Source organism: Vicugna pacos, chromosome 1 (assembly GCF_048564905.1).
Source record: "Vicugna pacos chromosome 1, VicPac4, whole genome shotgun sequence".
Classification (NCBI taxonomy): Eukaryota; Metazoa; Chordata; class Mammalia; order Artiodactyla; family Camelidae; genus Vicugna; species Vicugna pacos.
Window position 1 is genome coordinate 39,673,907 of NC_132987.1, and position 17,276 is coordinate 39,691,182.

The 17,276-nt window shown below is 39.4% G+C and overlaps 1 protein-coding gene across 11 annotated transcripts in view; it reads right to left on the reverse strand.

Annotated features, from left to right (window-relative positions):
- Positions 1-1,911: 1,911 nt before the first annotated feature.
- ZBBX (zinc finger B-box domain containing) overlaps positions 1,912-17,276 on the reverse strand; it is a 121,192-nt gene continuing 105,827 nt past the window's right edge. For 10 of the 11 annotated variants that reach the window (XR_012072338.1, XR_012072337.1, XR_012072341.1 and 7 more), the window contains 2 exons: positions 5,119-5,248; positions 1,912-2,280 (listed from right to left, as the gene is read on the reverse strand). The gene's annotated coding sequence lies outside the window, so the exon portion shown is untranslated. The remainder of the gene's footprint in view (positions 2,281-5,118; positions 5,249-17,276) is intronic. The other variant, XR_012072339.1, reaches the window with a different exon arrangement.

Here is a 17,276-nt window from a genome sequence, read left to right on the forward strand (position 1 = left end):
ATCTAGACGTTCCTCTTCCTTGCCATTGTCATTTTTACAAGAGTTAGCCTTTTCTCAATTTCTAGGACTGCTGGAGCTGGACCAACATAAACGTCTGTCTATGACACACGTTTTGAGCCCGATCTGTAAGTACCACATAAGTACCAGGGTACTTATGGGCCATTTTAGAAAAATCTCATTAATCAACTTTGAAGGAATTATTCCCAGGATTCATTGCTTGATAAAAAAAATAGGGCCATTTGAAGGATCTCTTCTAGAAGACTGACATTGATTTTTCTCTCATATTATTTGAGAATCAGGAGGGAAGGAAAACATAATAATCTTTCTACAGGCATCTTAGTTACTTGAAGAGGAAGGTCCTGGTAGTACTATATTTAGCACCACAGAAATGATGTCTCACATTCATTCCCATGCTTTCCCCTTTTACTCTGCTGTATTTTTTTACATGCATCTGTGAATGCGGGTAGAGTTCGTATTAAGGTTTTATTAACCCTAAAAAGGACTCCTTTTCTTTTTCTATTTTATTGTGACAGACACATGGGTATCTAATATAATAATGCACAAAAATATTTACAATATTCTTGAAACATACTTAATGTACAAGCAAATCAACAGTACTTTTACCTATCATATTCGAAGGTAGCATATCTCTTTTTAAAGGTCAATTAAAACTTTGTTAGCACAGATTCTGTAACTACTTCAAAAGAGGAAAGTTTAAAAAAAATGAAAGCCATAAAATAGTGAAGTTGTGTTTCAGAAATTGAGAGATTAAATGGATAGGGTCTTGTCTAAATGATCCCATTTTAAAGTGTGTCAGGTTTCCAACCAAGTGATAGAGATAAAAATATGTATCAGATCTAAATGGAAAAACACAAAGCTTTAAAAACCACTGGGCGAAAGTATAACCAGCTTTTGAGTTGGACATTTTGAGTGAGTCATTAAAACTTCAGCTGCTGGACTTAATGACAGAAAGTACCTTCAAAAGTGCTCTCCACCTGTCAGGCAGCCAAGGGCTATCTTTGTCAGCAGGACTCAGACATTTGGGCAAGTCTTTAATTTGGTTTACAAAAAAGAAAGAAAGGCCATTTAGTAAGAATGCAGGCAAAATTAATCTTTCTGGAAAGCAATTTAACAGTATTTATTTTAAAACATAAAGCTTTTAAGTGTGCATTCACTTTGTTTTTGTTTGGGGTTTTCTAAAAACAGAGAAATAAAAACAAAACAAAACAAAGTTTTAGACACAAATTGTTTGGTATGTGATTTCAGGAAGCATGTAAGAGAGTGGGGAAGTTGACAGGGAAACAGGGGAAGCCAGTGAAGAGTAAGCTGAGGAACAGGTTACCTCTGTGGGCAAATGGTTCCCAAACCCATTGGGAACCATCTAAGAGACTGTGGAACACACCTCATGATTGTACCACTGAGAATTGATGAAGTTGGCAGTTTTACTCACCAATTTTCATCCTTTGTTGATTGAAGGTCACTTCAAGGGCATGAACTTCCTGGTTCATCTTGCCTATGACACCAAGTAGACGAGCTACAGCATCCAGAGAATACTCTCTGGCAGAAAGACTCAGGAGCTCATCAGGCTGAGTGGGAACTGTGTGCAGGTGACCTCCTAGGTAGGCAAAGAGGATAAGACTGGGGCACTGATTTCATTGTTGTGCCCTTTAACCCTGGGAATCACATGTAGACACATATGAACCATGGTCTATTAAATAACCTGTTTTATGAATATATAGCTTTAATCACAACACACCCTGCTGTCATGAGCTGCCTGGTAATATGACCATATGAATGTTCTTAAGAGGCTGAAGAGATCCCTCATAGAGTTGCCAGATTTGGCAAATAAAAATATGGGACACCCAGTGTATTCATTTTCTCAGCTGCCATGACAAAGTGCCACAAACTGGGTGGTTTCTAACAACAGAAGTTTATTGTCTCACAGTTAGGAGACTAAAAGTTTATAATCACAGTATCAGCAGGGCTGTGCCCCCTTTGCAGGATCTAGGGAAGGATCCTTCCTTGAATCCTCTGGCTTCTAGTGGTTGTCAGTAATCCTTGGTGTTTCTTAGCTTGTAGACATGTCACTCTCATCTCTGCCTTCATATTCACATGGCCTTCTTCCTCTGTGTCTGTGTGTTGGTCTTTCTCCTTACAGAGACACCAGTGATTGGATTTCAGGCCCACCATCATCCATTGTGACCTCATCTTAACTTGATTACGTCCAGATCACATTCACATGTTCCAGGTGGCATGAGTTCTGGGGAGACACAAGTCAACCTAGTATACCCAGTTAAACTTGAATTTCAAATAAACACTGAATATTACCCCCAAAATATTACAGGGGGCATACTTACATTAAAAGTTGTTTACTTAAAATTAAAATTTAATTGGATGTTCTGTATTTTTATCTGGAAAACTTACTCCTAAAGGGTGTTCAGTCTCTTCAGCATCGCTTCATTTCACAGACCTTTTGAAAAGACTCAGTTTTGCTTGAATTTTAACCCACTTTATCTAAATAATTGCATAAGTAACCTTCTTCTACTTTTGCCCCATTTTCTCTTGAAGTCTGAAGTCTTGATGTATTCCTCTTAATAAATATTTATGGAGTTATTCCCAACATATAAGAATATATGCAAAAAAATGAGTATGGGCACTCAGTCAGAGGAAGAGAAGTAAGACATGGTCTCTGCCCTGAGAGAATCTACAAGTTAGTTCTGGTGATGACAAAGACCTGTCCTATGTAACTGCTGTGAGACAGAGCATGTATAAGAAGTATAAGCAAAGTGGAAGGGACTTGAACTAATTGCTACCCCACCCACCATCCTGGAAGGTTCAAGTCAGATTTCACGGAAAGGTAGCTTTGGCATTGGGCCTTAGAAGATGGAAAGGAAGGAAATGTGAAACAGAATGGGAGAGAGTGTTCTAGGTGCAGAGAATAACTTGACCCAAGGAAGGCATCACTAGCCTGTGTAAGGATGAGTCACCTAATTCACTGATTCCTAAAACTTAACGTCTGTCAGAATTCCCTGTAATCTGTCTGTAGTTCATCCCAAAGGATGTTAATTCAGTAGGTCCAGGATGGTTCCATTTTTTAAAAAAGCTCCCTAGGAATTGCAGTCAGTATAGACCCTAATGTACAATAGCTCAATCACATATCTTCACATAAAATTCCAAGGTCAATGTGGTAGGCTAGGGTTGGGTTTGGTTAAAGTAGATTGAATGAGCAAAACTATTTTGTATTTCCATAGCACAAGTTATTTTTAGATCTACTCAGTGGTCTGAGAATTTTATAGCCAAGATTTTTCATTAATACATGTCTCTTCTTTCCTCCCTTTCACAAATACTAAAAAAGTCTTCTCATGAGTAAAAATGTTACTTGTTCCCCATTAAACAGTTAAAAAGTCAAAGAATAATTCCCATTTCAAACTAATTTGTAAGTGCCCCACTACTGATTCCAGTTAGTAACATAAAAGGAAGACTGGATGTTCTCAGCTCCAACATAAACAAAACTATACTAACTGGTTATTTTTTAAGTTTACGAATATAAATGAGTCAGGAGCAAATGAGGCAAAAATTGCACTAAAATAAAGGAAATGGCTAATTTTTCATGCAAACCACCAAAAAAAGTATCTAAAAATAACCATCTAAATAACTAAAAATAACAGTGTGAGTCAAACTCCAGGAAATGCAGACTGTTTCTTGTTGTGTCTCTGCATTTCAAATAAGGTTTTAAAAAATGTAAAGCTTATCAAGACAATAAAATATGCAATTCTACACAAAAGAAGGTGAACTTTTAGGGAGCTGTTCCCTGACAATATGGAAAATGCTCAAGGTCTTTAACTGGGAGATTTCTTGTTCTCTTTATTTTAGGAAGGTCTCCCATTTTAAGCACCAAGCACCAAGCAGGTATTGTCTCTCTGAAAGGTCAGTGTAGTTCTCATCTGCGCACCAGGTCATAAACATAAGCAGCATTTGCCGTTTGTGAAGCACCTGTGCTTACTCTGTTGCAGTTGGTCCCTAACAGCTGTGGGGGTGGGGAGGGACGGGGGCTACTGTTAGTACCTTTACCAAACAGGCACCAGTGTGAGGCTTAAGAATGTCCCAGGAGACAACCTAGGTCACACAGCTTCAAGGGTAAGAAGCAGGACTTGAACCTGACTCACAACACTGACTAGCAATCCAGTGGTCTTCCCGCCCCACTCTGATGCTCCAAATTGCTTCAGGAAAAGTTGATTCTTATGAAATACCGTACCAGACAGAGAATGGGCAATTGTTCCCGCTGGCTCAGATTCGTGAGCAGAATTATTGGGATGAGGGTTGAATAGCTGAGAAGCAGCTATCAGAGATACGCAACTATTATTAGGATGAAATATCTCTGTGGTTTTGTTTTGAAATAACTTCGTAAGCTGAACTAATCAATATATCAAGTAACGGCCTATGAAATTCTATTTTAAAGCAAAGCTGTTTGATTAAAGAATTCAAAGATAAAATCTGAAACTAGGAAGCTTCTGCTGGTAATCCCCTGTATCGTTCTAATGAAATTCAAACCAAGTCACAATGAAAGTTCAGAATGAAGGGTTTGAAAAAGAAAATCTGAAAATTGATTCTGCAGAGTTTCATTTCAAATCAAGTCTTAATAGCCATTAAAACTCCGAAAATAGAGGTTCATGTGACAAGTCTTTAAATGCTTTAGTAATAACTAGGTGCTGCTGCAATCAAGCAGCATTGTTTGTGGTGGAAAGTGTGATGCCTATTTTATCATTCTGAGCTGAAATAAACTGCCATTGTTATTATACCCCAGAAAATCAACCCAGTAACTTCCTATTCAGATCATCTTAAGGGACGCATGGTTTCATTAACTCGGGACTTTGAAAGTTCCTTAGCAAACAGGAACAAAAGCTGAATCTCTAGCAACAGGGAATAGTTAATTAAATTATGATGTTTCCCTATAGTGGCACATTATCTCATCAAGAATTTTTATTGACACGGCAAAATGCTCATGATCTAATATTAATTGTGAAAAAAACATGATACTAATTGAATTAGTGTGTGAGGGCTGCCATGACAAAATCCCCAAGACTGGGTGGCTCAGACAACAGAAATTAATTTTCTCACTTTTCCTGAAGTCCAAGATCAAGACGTCCACAGGTTTCCTTCCTCCTGGGGCCTCTCTCCTGGGCTTGCAGATGGCTACCTCCTCACACGGCCTTTCTTCCATGCGTGCTGGCTCCTGGTATCTATTCCTCTGCTCATAAGGACACCAGTCACATTGAATTAGGACCCCATCCTAACAGCATCATTTTAACTTAATCACTTCTTGAAAGACTTTAACTCCAAATAAGGTCATATACTGAGATACTGAGTTTTGGGACTTTATCATATAAATTTTGAGGGGGCATCATTTCGTCCATAACACCAATCTATGCAGGCAGATTTTTCTCTGACTATATGTATATATATGTTATGACAAAAATGAAAAGGAAATATGACAAAAAGTTAGAAGAAGTAAAAGACTAGGGTAAATGAGGTTAATTTTATTTTCATCCTTATATTCTTCTAAATTTTAAAACAATGCATGTTTATCTAAAGAAAAAGGAATCAAAATTATTAGTCATAAAATATCAGGGCATCTGCTTAAGGAAGATACTGGTGAACCAAAGGACTTCTACACAATGAATCTATAGCGATGTTACCTTTCTTTTTCTTTTATTTCCTTTCCTTTTTTAAAGCTATAAACTATTTCTTCAGCAAAAGTCTTAGTAGCCCAAGATGTAATATTGGCAAAAGCAAAACTGCTCTAGTTAATGCAAGGCCATTTTCTTTGTAACCCTGTAAAGAACTCGGTTGCCCACAGTAAATTTTTAAGTACTTTGAGAGCATAGACCAAATCTTACTCATTTTTGAAACTTTTAATCCCCAGCATAGGGCCTTCAATTGAACACATACTCAATAAATACGTCAAAAGACAAGACACTCAAGTATCTCATAATTACTCCTTAAGTGAGAAGACAGCAGAAAATGTACTGGATTTGAGTCAAAGCAGTTCAGTTCAAGTCCTTGTTCTGCTGAATATCATATGGGTAACTTTCATCAATCTGCCCAAGTTCTCTGTGCTTTGGTTTCCTCATGCACTGCTGCAGAAGGAAGATCAATTTTTTTTTAACAGCTGGTCTAAGTCCAGGGAGAGAATTGCCTTTGTTTAGAAAAGGTCTGTGATAAAATATTTGGGATGGAAGATAAGATCCTGCAGACAGGAGCCAAGACCCCCACCCCCACCAAAAAAAGAGGAAGCTTTGGTTGTTGCTTCACATGAGAAAATGAGACACATTTGCTTCTGACTATTGAAGGGACAGTGAGAGGAGAAAGAATAATCAGGGAGGAAATAGAAGGAGAGAAAGAGAGATGACAGGACAGTAAGATGGCAAGAGTCTGGGGGCACAGTATAAGATGTCACAAGCGTTAGAAATTTCTGTAAGGAAGCAGGAGAAACAGTTAATATACAATTTTAAGTTGTCAGCTGTGTAGGGTGCAATTTGATCCCTCATCAAAATCTCCAAATTTCAGTAGAAGTTCTATTACACTGAAGGGTAGTAAAGCTACACTATATTGATAGTTGATGGTAAATGGTGCAGGATGTGGATGGAGAAGGGGTGAGCCAAGGAAAAAGGGCAAGTCCTTCTCAGGAGTAGAGTGAAGAAGCTAAGGCAACCATGAGAACACCAGCCATGAAGACTGTCAAAAACTTTATGAATGGCGTTGGGTTTCCACAACCCGTGATCAGTCTTATAAAGATCTTAAGTGGTTTTGCGATCACAAGTGGTATATGGGTCATACGTTAAATGGGATAATCATGCTGACTTTATAGAGTTGTTGTATCATTCAAATGTGACGATAGTAGCTAACATTTATACACAGCTTACTACATGCCAAGCACTTTGAGGAGCACTCTAGATGTTTTTAGTCTTTTAGCCCTCACAAGAATGGCACAAGGTTCCTACCACACACTCTGTCTGCCTCTTACAGGACAGGAGAAATAACTTGTCCTTGTTCACATAGCTAATAAGTAATGGGTGGAGCCAGGATTCAAAACCTGTAATAAACACACTATTATAGCCCAGAATAAAATAAAAATTTATGTAAATTAAAGTGTATTGTAAGCAATATAAGGTATCACTCTCTGGCATCAAGACAGACTGGGTTGTTAGAGTTAGGAAGAGAAAGAGTGGGAGAAGTGTGCAGGAGTTGGTCCACCTCTCTTTAAATAATTACATCGCTGACCTCACAGATGCAAGGTCAGAGAGTTTTTCCTCATATGGTCCCTCAGCTTGGAACATCCTTCTGCTTATGTTGTGGAGATGGTGCCTGGCATAAGAATTTAGGCACAGAGAGTAATTGGGGCTGAATTTCAGTCCTCCATTCATTATCCAAGCCATGTGCCCCATGGGTTGCAACTTCCCATGGGGGACACCTTTTGAAATCTTTCACAAAAGTGCTTGTCGTCCAGCAATAGGTCCTGCTTCCTCCCCTTCTTGACCCAACAGTCATCTACTCATGATTAGACTCCCTCTGCACCCTCAACATGGCCTTCCAGCAGGCTCCTCACTCCACGCCCCTATCTGGCATTCTACTTGTGCTCACCACTACTCTATACTGCCCCCCACCCCCACTTGTACGTAAGCCTCCTGAAGCCAAGTGCTTATTAGTTCCTAATTGTAAATGCCCAGCAAAATGCTAGGAACACAGTAGGTCCTTAATAAAAAGTTGTGTTCAATAAAGACATTAAAAAGCCAAATGGAATTTTCCTGGGAGAGATAATGCTAGAAAATTGTAAGCCATGCATTCCAGAAGAGATTTTATATGAGAATCCTGAGCTGAAATTTAGTTTTAGCTCTGGTTCTAACTAGCTCTATGACTTTGGGCAAGTCACTTAACCTTTCTGGTCTTCAAGTTTCCCTTATAAAATCATTGGTTTGGGTTAAATTGATCTTTCAGTTCAATTCTAGCTCTTAACTTTCTATTAACACTCTTTCTCCTCTGTCAGAAGTTTGATTAATGAACAAACACTCCTTATAACCCATTGGTCAACTTGAGCATTCAGGCAAAATGTCTGCCTTTAAATCATTATTTTAGGTTTTTCTTGGTCCGAGTTCAAATATTTATAGCCCTTGGGAATTCTTCTGTTAGACTCTTACTAAATGTGTTCTTAGCTAGCCTCATGATCAACTTGTACGTCCTTATTACTAATGGCTCCACATAAACTTTGTGGCATTAAAAGAGAATGATTTCTCTATGATAGCTAATTGTTCCAATGTTTCTTTTTTGAAGTACTAAAAAAAAAATTTAGCAGTAGATGAGCGTGAAATGGCTGGAGATTTTACTGCTTTAAGCACTTTAACCTTATCCAGCCACTCAGGTTGATCTGCTTGGAAGACATGCCAACAGGAGGGAACATAGCAGGTGGGAAACAAGATATTAACGGGCTCAAATGCATGGCAATTAGCAGTCCATTATCTCCACATCAGGGCTAGGCTGGTTTCCCAATAAACCTCTGAATTAACCAGCCATCACATTTCAACGCAAATCAATTAAAGACATTTACTATATTATTTTCAGATTGTTCATAAGTTAACTGATTTATATTTGTTTAATTCAATGTACTTTTGATAAACTGGCATACTAAAGGTCTTATTGTTCTGCAGATATGATGGACATCATTTCTGAATATCAAACCACAGAAGAAAACAGTGTGACCTCAAATTAATCTAATTTCATAGTTTATAATAATAAAAGTTAAAAATCATAATTAAATGTGGGAGTAGGTACTTTTAACCCTGAAAAATATTTATTTGTGAAATATTATGGCATAGATTAAATATATAATTATATGAAATGCTCTTTTTCAAGCTTGTTATAACATTCCTGTAAATGTTACAGCGCCACCTCCCAGTTTGACGTAAAACTTGAGAGTCACCTTCCACTACTTTCTCTTATCCATGACATCCATGCTATTGCCAGCCTAGCCTAACGTTCCCTTCTCTCCACCACCAGAGTTATAATATCCTCCACAAAACTTACATCCCCCTTCCTGCCTCCCAAAATCTCCTGCAAAATGGTAGCCTTCCCGATACGTATGGATGCAAAAGGACTCTGTGGAAAGCAATGCGGTTCTTCTGCAATTGCAACTGAGCAAGCGGCACTGAAACATATGTTGAAATGGAATGGAATAGACACAAAGAGAAGGATGAGGCAGCAGAATCCAAGAAACTGGAGAAAGTGTAGGCTCTCCTAAAGATGAAAGATTGAGATTTAAACCAAGTTTAACTGGAGAGCAGAGGGAAAGAGGGTCCCAGCTGAAAACTGAGTTCCATGATGTGATTACTGAAGCTGTCACTCCTGCTTCCTTCCCTCTGCATTGCTATTACCACCTCTTAAATTTTTTTAATGCTTGCTGCATATTGCAAAACACCATGCAAGCAGTGTCTCTTATTTTCATCATCCTCCAAATGGTAGGAATAACTGCTCCCATATCACGTATGGAATAAAAGAAGGTAAAGGCAGTAAGATAGATCCAACATATTCCCTGCCTCCAGCTCTAATAGAGCCTGAAACCCCTTCCTGCTGGGCCTTCTGCTGAAAAACTTAGAATAAATCTTCACCGTGTGATGAATCAGTGGGAGAGTAATCTGGCTTGGACCATAATCATCCCACTGGTCACCAAGACTGAGCCTATTACCAGGGTGGCTCAGAATTTCCTTCATCTTTCTTCACCACTCATCTTCCTACTCAAACTATTGCCTCTGTCAAAACCAGTTTCATCAAGGCATCAGGCACTCTGTTCAGTCTTGAAACCTACTCGAGTAGTCACGCTCTGTGCCACAGTGGTACCCCTATCATCTAGGATCCTCTTCTGAGGATTTGAGGAGCCAGAAAACACACTGGGGATTTTGGTGCTTTATTGCTAACACTAGGCATGCTTGTCATCTGAATTCAGATGAACAGAGTCTCAAATGCCCACAGGACACCTTTCAGTTATAAAAAGATATAAATGACTATAGATCTCTCATGAGATCATGGGTCTTGTCAAACAGAGTTTAACCTATGCTTACCTCCTAGATCTGGTGCAAACTGCACAGCCACACATGGGGACCCTGCCAGGGAATGTGGTGGAAAGCCCACTAGAAGGGTTCAGCCTTGCTCGATAACAATAAATAATAACAACAACAATAACGATGATGATGATAATGATGAAAGAGCTAGATTTTCAAAACCTTTCTGATTTTTTCATGTGGAAATGCCATCCTGCAACACCAACATGACCAGCCCCAAATCTGGACACATCACTAATATATTCAATTATATGACTTTTGTAGTCTCAACATAAACGCTATTTTTTCCTTGTGGGTTAGTAAAATGCCATCATAGCATCTTTCTGAACTCCTGGGTATTATCAAGTAAAGGCATGATGCCGCCTTCATGATTAGGAAGCAAAAAGAAACTGATTTGTAGTGTTGTGAGAAAGCTCATCTCCTGAGACCCATGTGCCCAAGGAAGGCTGGACCTGCTGTTCCACTTACTGGTAAAGACCATGTGGAGGAGCCAGCATTTACCAACTAATCTCTTGTCAAATTATGAGAAAATCCATTGAGAACAATAAATCTAATCTTGAAATATTTGTCATTATGTCTTTCCTTGTCTCTCTCTCTCTCTCTCTTTCCTTGAGGAAAGGAAAGTATTTTCTTTGACTATGTGTCCAAAATCATGCCTCAAATATCCTAGGCGTTTAGAACATAGTAGAGAAATGACTGAATGAATGATAGACTATCATAAGGGCCGAGGTGTCGTTTAAAGTAAAAGAAAGAACAGAGGCTGTGGGATTATCTTAGTCCATCCGCCGCAGAGTCCCTGGAAAGAGCTCCCTCGCTCCTGGTACTTTTTATTTATTGGCAATTAACTCGCAAATCATGAGTTAATTCCAGGTAGATCTCCTCTGTAAGCTGCTCAGTGTCCTAAAAAGTAGAATTAAAGGTAGCTGTGTGCGAGAACTGGGAATCCGGGCTGGGGGTTTGGAAGTGATTACCTAGAGAAATGGTTGGAACCTGTCTTGGATTTAAGCAAAAGCCATAAAGTCTTAAATTAAGTACCTCAACTATATTTTAGGCTACATCCAGGAAAGCTCACCAGCACTTTTTTCCTGGACTAATTTAGATACATGGCTCTAAGCTGCTCCCCTCCACTTACAGCCTCGCCCATGATAATAAATTCCCCTCAGAGAAGCAAGAGTGAGCTTGAACTCTAAATTCAATCACGTTGCTTGACTCCTTAAAACCTTCCAATGGTTTCCTACTGCGCTTAAAACGAAAGGCAAATACCAGCCTACATCTTCAGCCTCATTCTCAACCACTCTCTTCCACTTTCTGTTGTTTTCTGGCAACACCAATCTTCCATACATCTGTAGAAAACTCTCAGTTCACTTTGTCCACATATGCTGTTCTGACTAGAACTTTCTTCCCTTCTTCATTTCATTCTTATACACATAGCTAGCTTTTTCTTATCCTTCAGATCTCAAATATCAGCTCTCCATAAAGGACTTTCTTGACTACTTTATCTAAAGTGCACCCTACCCATTATTCTTTATCTTTCTTTAACCAAGGAAATATGAATCGAAGTGACACATGTCAGAAGTTTAAAGAGGGAGTGTTCGAAGGCTTCGTTCTCTTTCCCTGAGCCAAAGTAACTGATAATGACCCAGATGGGAGAGATTTCTGCAGCCTACTCTTCAGATGACAGTGATGCCTCAGTGAACCAGCAATGGGTATATGATATGAGTTGTATTAATCTACTAATTTTAGAAGAATGTTTGCTATTGCTGCATAATTCAGTCTCTCCTCACTAATACAATCTCAAAATGCTTTTTATGTCTTTCATATCTCTAACCACAATCTATAATTACTTGTTATCATCTTCGTAGTTGGACTACTCTACTAGAACATAAGTTTCATGAGAGTTAGAACCCACTGTTTGCCTACACAGGGTCGAATACATTGTAGGTGCTAAGTAAGCACTCAATGGATGTAGGAGAGAATAGGTCCTGTGCTACTGTAGACACTGCTCACTGGAAAGGAAGCGTGCAGATCTTCCCTGATGAGCTGGGAGTGGTACATTTTGTTAATTTCCCTAACTCTGGCTAGAGAGAGAATGCTTCAGGAAAGACAGAGTTAAACTTTGCCTAATTTCCTCTACCTCCTCTCAAAGCAGGGCCAGCTAACCCTTTTGGTAGGCTGACCCCTGCATACATTGTGGATCCCTTCAAGTCTTTCCTTGGGAAGCACTTTGTTATTCAGATATCTCAACATCAAGTCCACCTTGACCTTACTTAGTCCAACCTACCCTTGCATCCCATTCAGAATTCCTGAAACTTTTTCATGTGTAGACACCTTGAAGTCTCTGAAGAAAACCATAGACTCTTTCTGCAGTACAAAATCATGTAAGTTTACAATTCCATGAGATTCATAAACTCCCTGAAGCTTCTTCAGGGACCCCTTCCCCCATATTCCAGAGGCTTCAAGCTAAGAAATGAACTTCAGCCTAGTTCTCTGATCAAGCCTCCATGCATCCCATAGTTCCAGAGCCCTGTTTTGAGGATTTATTCGACACCCTTGATCTTTTGCTGTGGTTCTGCCTTGATCTGACTCCATTTACTGTCCTGAATACCAGGTGGGGCAGCAAGGACTAATTGCTCCTCCCCTTTATTTCCAGCGTGTCTGCTGGAAGACTGGACCACTCTCCTTGCCTATAGATGGATAACTACACCTTCTCTGAGCCCCAGGGCCTGAGCCACCAAGGGAATCTGTCTTCTGCCTAGGTCCCAGGCGATTCAGGTCCACCCCAAAAAACATTTTCAAACACTGCAAAAGTAGAAAAAAAGTCCTCTGATATTGAGTATCTCTTAAATGAAAAAGAATTTAAAAATCTTTTTTATTTGTTCAGCTTCTTTACAGCTATGAGTGAGTAGAAATAAGTTGTAGAGTCACTTCACACATTAAGAGGCTATCGCTTAAACTCCTTTCAGGAGAACTAAAGTGCTACTTAAGTTGATAAAATAAAATGGCATCACCAGAACAATGGCTCAGCTTCTGAGGCAAGCTGAGTTTTGCCAAAACAGGCTGCCGTCAGCCCATCTTACGGATGTGTGCGTGATGCTGCACTAAGCGTGTGTACAGTGCCGCTCCACTCAACGAGGAGAGCTGTCATCAGAAGGGCTCCTTTCCCATTACAGCACACTTAGAATCAGAACAATGCTGTTTAAGTATCTTAGATGAGACATCTTTGGTGGAGAAAAATCTTTTACCAAAGAATGATGAGGAGAAGAGAGTATTAGAGTGTCTGTGACTAAAATTTAGGTTGGGCTGTGCCCTGCCCTCTGATGCCTCCCACCCTGAGAGGTCTTCCTGGAACCACCAGTGCTCCATGCGGCAGAGTTGGAAGCATATTGACATAAAGTATTTTCGTCTGAATCTAAGCTGCACATGGCATTGCGGGAGATAAATATCTCAACCAAGAGTGCAGATGTTTCCCATCCTCCACAAAATAAAAAATGGAAGACAGCGCATGACCCCATCACTCATTTTGCTCAAGTTCCCTGGTGATGTCTGTTTTTCCAGGAATTCGAGAAGGCACATCAGCGCATGGCAGTTCTGCTGAATGACAGGCTTCTACCATGTATGGCCGACTTCAGCTTGTCCCCACGTTGTCAGTGGAGTCCCCTTTGCTTTTTCTCCATCCTGTCGTCACTACTTAATGTATGACTTGAAAAACAGTTTCCATTGTTTCCTGCCCCTTTAAGACAGAATGTCAGATCCCTAGAGCTTGGAAGAATATTCTGACCCCTGATGTCAAACCTTAAGATAACTTTGGCACGAGGAAATTCAGAATCTCCATCGTCAAGCTATAAATTGCTTGAATACTGAACTAATGATAATAAATGAACATATTAATGAGGAACCCCAAAAGTCAACTGTTGCTCTATATGTGGGCTATTTCTGTCATATAAGTTTTTGCCAAGAATGCTTTTCAATCTCCACCCAACTATCTTGGTTGAGATGACAAAATCTAAATCATTCTCAAGACCCAAATTGAAGATCACTTCAATTGTGAAGCTGTTTAATGCAAATCTCACAGAGGTGGGGTCAGTCTGCTTTCATTAGGGCCATTATTCATGTATCTATCCTCCCTATCAGACCATAAATTTCTTGAGGCAAGATACATATTTTATTCATTTATGCCCCACAGCTTACTTCAGGGCCTAGTACAAAATGGATTGTCAAAAATGTTTACTAAGTGGATAATACTGACTATTGACCTAAATGAGCAGCCTCCCAGAATTGTCTTGTGGGCAGGCTCACGAGGAACCCTGAGGATCCAAGTGCTACCTCAGCCTGCAGCCAAGGACAAAAAGGCCACTCACTAGCTTTACCTCCCCACTAGTCACCCCTTCTCCACCAGCAAAGCCACATGGTACACCTTTGGGAGAAAAAAGACCGCTGTAATGCTGAGTATAAATATTACCACATATCTAAATTTTTCTATTGGTATTTTATTTAACCAAGATCTACCGAGTATCTATTAAGTTCAAGGCACTGTAGGAGATTTTTTTTTTTAATTTTAAGGAAATGCATTTTTAAGAATTAAACTATGATTTACATGTAAGAAAGCTATATTCAGGTATTTCACTAAGAGAACCTTAAATCCAATCCCAGCACTTGAAGTTCAGATCTGTTCTGTAAATCAATAATAAACTAGTTTTTAAAAGTTCACTAAAGTTGAAAGAAGTAGAAAGGCAGTATTGTCCATGTTGGCAAGTGTAGACTCTGGAACCAGAAGGTCTATATTTATAATCCAGTATCCTCACCTACCAGCCCCTGACCGTGGGCACACTGTTTAATCATTCCAGGACTCCATTTCCTCATATGCAAAATGGGGACTAATAGTAGTACTTACCATGTGCAGTTGTTGTGAGGTGATGAAAATGCTTACAACACACCACGATGCCCAGTATATGTTAGGAAACAGCTATAGAAAGTTTCTCGTATCCACTGCCCTCTCTACAGATCTTTGCAAATAAAAAAGTCTTTCATTCAACCTATATCCACTAATGAATTATGATATTCACTAATTAATGTTCTCTGTGCCAGACACACATTGGTGATGTGTTTATTACAAATGAAACAGCCTATACTTTCAGGGAGTTTAAATTCTGAGGACAGTGGGGAAAAGATGAGCAAATGCTTTCTGCGGTAATACTGAGAAAAAAATTAACACACAAGGGGATATTAATATACAAGGTTAGTATATAAGAGTGATGAGGTACAGGGCTCCTTTGTATCCAGAGACGAGTGCAGCTTCTCTGAGAGATATTTGAGGTGAGATCTGAACCTGGAGAGGGGGAGCTTTGCAAAGATCTAGGCAGAGAGTGTTAACAGAAGGGCGAGTGAGGATAATGGTCCTAACGCTAGAAGCTTCTTGAGTCCAGACAACAGCAAACAGAGCAATGTTCTGAGAGCAGTTGAGCTCGAGGAAGAAGGGCAGCAGTGAGGCCCCAGAGCGAGGCAGGGGCCTGGCAGTACGAAGCCTTGGTGGACCCTGGGAAACTCTGGCTTTAGTTCTGTAAACTAAATGTAATGTGAGGCCATTACACGCCTGTGGAGGCATGTGATCTGATCTTCATTTTTGAAAGATGATTCTGGCTGTTCTGTGAAGTAGGGATGTTGGGTCAAGTGCGAAAGGAGTGTCTTGGGTTAGGTGGGAGTGGGGGAGGCAGTTCAATGACGCAATTTTCAGGGTGTATTTCAAGACGGTTACTTACAGAGTAACAGAACTTATTACAGAATAGATATTCGCCTGAGAGGAAAAGGAAGATTTAAAGGTGACCCCTAGTGTCTTCGGCCCAAGCAATTAGCTGAATAACACTGTCACTGAAAGAAAAATGCAGAAGATCAAAGAAGGAGCCAGTTTGCAAAGAAAAAGTCACAGTTCTGTTTTGGGTCTACCAGTATCCTAATCTGGAATTAAGGGATGATTTTTAAGACAAAATTATGTATTTTAGGTTGGATAGGATCACTCAGAGTGTATATGAGTCACAAGATTATTCCCTGAGCACATCGATATTCAGAAGCTGGAAAAAGGAGAAGGAATTTCAGGTAAGATTGTGATGGAACAGTCAATAAGATTAAAAAAAAAATGCTCATGAGAGTGTGGTGTCCCCAAGGACATGTGAAGAACAGTTTCAAAGCAGATGGAGTAGTCAACCACATCAAATTCTGCTGAGAGGCTAAGGTGAGCTCTGAGAAATATGGAGGTTGTTATTGACAAGAACATTATGATCAAGTGGTGAGAACAAGAGCCTAATTTCATGGGTCAAAGAGAACACAGGAGGTGAGGAAATGGAAGTGTGTACAGACATCTGAGAAATTTTACTATGGAGGGAGCAAAAATGACTGTGAGGGGAATGGCTAATGAGGATATGGGTTCAAAGAAATCTATTTTTCAGTGGAAGTCATAACAGTAGGTCGTCTCTTCTCTAAGAGGAACTTTTTGGATTGAGCAAGAGACGGGAATTCTATCTCCTTTATTAACAAGTCACCCACCAGACCTGTGGTGGGTATTGAAAAGGATATTCATTCCAAAAAAGTTAGATGCTGCAACTGGATTTAAACTTCGCACAGTTGGGATTCCATGAAGAAAATGCAAAAGTACTTTTTGTGAGGCAGCAGTTGCGCTGACTGGTGCTGCAGCATCAAGTAGAATAATTTCTCCAAATCTGACTTAAAAACTGAAGAATTTCTATTTCTAGAACAGAAAATACCATACAGTAAAAAACTGACCATCTGGTATGATAGCAGTCTATCATCCTTGTTTATAGAAAAATAAAATAAAATTTTATCTATTCAGAGAAGCCTCAGTGAATCAGATATTTTAATTCATGAAAAGACAGGAAATATTTTTAGAAATATGACAAATTAAATTGAGACTTTTTAGCCAGCTTTATGTCAAAATTGTCTTTTACATAACAGTGCAATGAACTGTGTTTCACTAATACCAGTTAAATGTGTTTTTAATGATGTTATAATAAACCTAAAATCTTGAGAGGAGAGTGATGCTGTCAAAGCATAATTGTTTCAAACTTGGAAAATAAACCATTTACCCCAGTGCAATGTTTATCTGCAGATAAATGGCTCGTCTTCACCTTGCTATTTATCTGGTAGCAGGAGCAGACA